General features: G+C 38.2%; 1 non-coding gene across 1 annotated transcript; it reads left to right on the forward strand.

Annotated features, from left to right (window-relative positions):
- Positions 1 to 580: 580 nt before the first annotated feature.
- Positions 581 to 687, forward strand: LOC112535125. Its single transcript, XR_003079318.2, has one exon. It is a non-coding gene; the product is annotated as a small nucleolar RNA R71 (small nucleolar RNA).
- Positions 688 to 3,894: the final 3,207 nt, after the last annotated feature.

Here is a 3,894-nt window from a genome sequence, read left to right on the forward strand (position 1 = left end):
TGACTTGTTTTTGCAGAGGAGATTTGCAGGCAAATGCACTGAATGCCGTCAACACGGCGAAGTCTCCGAAACTGTGGACCCGAGCGTTATTGTTCCTCCAATCAAGTTGGGATGATTGCACCACCCAGGGTTGTATGTATTGGTCAGAGGATCGCTCGCTGCCTTCAGCATTCCCTATATAATTAACTTGTTGAACATCAAAAGACATAGCGAATTAGATGGAAAAGTAGTAGAGGATGAAGCAAACATACCTCCGCAGACATTGTAATCGGGCCACCACAAAACTCGCGACCAACGCTCACGTATGAACCGGCATCCGAGTTGGTCGATCTTCTTGGCTAGAAGCTCCACTTGAGCTGCCAAGGTTACTGTAGAGTCCACTTGGTTGACCACTCCCTGTCTTCCTGGTCGGCTCCTAGAGGATTGCCACTGATAGTTGTTCATGGCCATTTCCTCTATCATGTTCTGAGCCTGCTCGGGAGTCTTATTGTTTAGCGCCCCACCTGCTGCAGCATCCACCATCTGCCTCGTTGCAAGCTTCAACCCACTGTAGAAGGTCTGAACCTGCATCCACACTGGCAATCCGTGATGTGGGCAGCATCTCAAAAGATCTTTAAATCTCTCCCATGCGTCGTACATGCTTTCATCATCAAACTGCACAAAAGAAGATATGTCATTTCTAAGTTTAGCAGTTTTAGCGGGAGGAAAATACTTATATAAAATTTTTTAGGCCAACGCCCTCTAGGTAGTAATTGTTTGTTGTGGAAGAGATTGCAGCCATCTCTTTGCTCTGTCCCTCAAGGAAAATGGAAACAATCTCAGCCTAATGGCATCATCGGTTGTTCCATTTATCTTGAATGTGTCACAAATCTCTAAAAAGTTGGAGATATGTGCATTGGGATCCTCGCTGGGCAATCCTCCAAATTGCACGCTTTGCTGGATCATCTGGATAACATTGGCCTTTATCTCAAAATTATTGGTCACATAAAGTTCGACTATACTGTCATTCCATCTAAAGATGGTCGAGCAAACTCGTACATCGCCCTCCCCGATCGTCGGCCCGAGGGTCATGGTTTTCCATCGTGTCTAGTCTATCCACAGGTACCTCAACCTCAATCTCCTCCTCTTCTAATTGCAACCTCTTCCTTAAGAGTCTGAGGGATCGTTTTGGATCAGATAGAGGCTCTATAAGATTCGAGTTTGAGCTCCTAGTCATAAACTACATGAAACCGAAAGTCCACACAACCAACATTCAACAAAAATAATATAATAATAAATAATAAATAATAATAAAAAATTAAAAAATAAAAAATAAAAATAAATAAATAATAAATGAATAAACAAATAATGACTAAATTAACACAAAACAATTCACTCTAGTTCACCACATCGTCAAGAACGGCGCCCAAAAACTTGGTGGGCTCTTTATGCAAACTACACCTAAGGTAGTGAACCTACCGATGCCTTAGCACTAGTGAGTATCAAGGTCGATCCCCGGAGATCGGGTGAACCTAGAGTTACTACCGCTTGCTATGTTATCTAGTCCGAAATAGGGTGTGAAAGTTCTAACGCATTACCAGCTAATGGTTATGAGTGCAAATAAGTAAATGAAGAACAATGGACAATCAAAAGACAATTACAAACAGAGAAACAAACCCAAAAGGGAGCCTAAGTGATGGAATTCTAAAGATGGATTTTATGGATTGCCGATCTTGCTTACCCGCGTTTTAAATCCTCGAATTGAATCCCTGCCTCTCTCGAGCTTACTGGATTCCTAAACTGCACTAACCTAATGGAATCTCTTCCTATCGGATTACTATGATTAGCATTAAGTATGATTTAAAACTATTAAGAGTTATTAGTTCTTAATCCCATGAGTAAATCAACCTTATCTCTAAGTGTTAACTACCGCCTACTATTCAATGTCCAGTTGTAACAAGCATTTCTCAATGTCAAGAAACAACCTAATAAACAATTAATCCAACGTCTCAAATTAATTGAATCAAACTTTTATTACTGAATAGCAAGAAGATTGCAAGAATGACAATTATAAAAACTAACAATTAAGCATAATTCATCAACAAAGGTGAACCCTAATGGATTCAAAAGATCTAGCTACTCATGTTCATGGTTAAAGCAATTAGGCAACAAAATAAGGAAAAACAAATTAAAGGCATGTACACCCTTCTCTTTCAAGCTGAATGAGAAACCCTAAATTTGCAAATTCGAAATCTCAAACCCTAGTTGCCTCTTGAATGCTCCCAAAGTTTATCTTGATCTTCAATTCGATGTTGGAACAAGTGAAATCCCTCCTTCAATTGATGAAATTGATCTCTCAAGGTCTACAATTGAGGTATAGGAAAATAATTGATTAAGTGTGTGTCTTGGAATTGAGTCCAAAAATCATCTCTCCTCCAAAAGAACTCAAAATTGCCTATATAGTTAATTCAAGATGGCCGAGTTCGTTTGTGATGATTCAAAGACCACGAGTCTAGGCAAGTCGAACTGTGGAGTCTCGCAGCCGACTCCTTCCAAGCCGTGCCCAAGTCGGCCGAGCCACCACAGCCGCGGCCGGAGGCCGTGGTGGCTACTAAGTCGTGGTCAAATGGCACAATCAGATACCGCTAGTAATTCAAAGACGAGCCCAAGCTGCGGCTCAACCCTCCGGGTGCTACTCCCTCGCCTAATCCTGATGGATTTTGGTCCGTAATCACACGTATGTCCCTCGATTACCGATGATGTCCTTCGAAATGACCTCGAAATGAGAAAGGAAACAAAAGACAGGTGATTCTAGCATAAAACGGGATAATCATGCATGAAAACATGTGTATTATGATGCTTATCATGCATTCAAGAGGCAAAACTACAAAGTTATAGAGGACTCTTCAAACTTTCCATAGACACCAATTAAGCTTAATTTGGACTTATATAACGCATGTTATGCCCAAAGTACAAAATATTGAGGTTGTTGGAATTTTGACAGTTTTCTGTCTTGACATACTTAAACTTAAATCAAACTTAATCTCTATGCAATCATTCAATACTCTACTAATTCATGATAATCAGACCTTTAATTAATCAATGAAAGCATCAATTGAAGTTTTCCCAATTTATAATCAAGAACCCTAATGACAAATTAATAATACTCAAGTAACAACTCACCAATTTCAGCTTTTGGGTTGCTAATATGCTCAAATCCTTTAGCTTTAGCTTGGCTCCTTTAATAGTTGGTAAAATCCTATCTTAATCTTAAGTTTTTCTAGGTATTTCACTCCTCTCTCTTGTTCCAATTTTTGAGTTTTTGACCATGTACGAATTTTAAAGAAATGAAGAGGTAAAATGAGCTTGCTCATGGTTCCAATTTCCAAGATTCATCTCTCAATGCCACCATCTACTTAAACTAGTTTTATCATCCTAAGTTAATTCTTACTAACCATACATAGGTACTAACTTTTAATTGTATCTTTTAAGTCCAATCTATTTACCCAACCTTCAACTATTGGTTCAATTAAGTCTTAAGGCTTAATACATATAACCCAAGTACTTAATCAACTTATCGAAATTAATAATCTAATATCATGCTTCTTATTCTCTACTTATAACTAATATATATCTATTCTCATAAAATAAAAATATTATTAATATACCATCATATGCCTAATGATTAAATGTAAATGCACATAACATGTATGATGAGAAAATGCAGGCGTTACAAGTAATCAATATAATCTCTATCTTCACTAAAATCCAACTAGCTTAGGTCCCCTTGGGTTTGCTTTTTCCTTTGATTGTTTCACTAAATCCTTTCAGTCTGTCTGACACTTAGTTAACCACTTGTTTACATTTAATCATAGAGTAGCAACTTTATTGATTTTGTTAGGGTTAGATATCATA

The sequence above is a fragment of the Ricinus communis genome, chromosome 1 (assembly GCF_019578655.1).
Source record: "Ricinus communis isolate WT05 ecotype wild-type chromosome 1, ASM1957865v1, whole genome shotgun sequence".
Taxonomy (NCBI): Eukaryota; Viridiplantae; Streptophyta; class Magnoliopsida; order Malpighiales; family Euphorbiaceae; genus Ricinus; species Ricinus communis.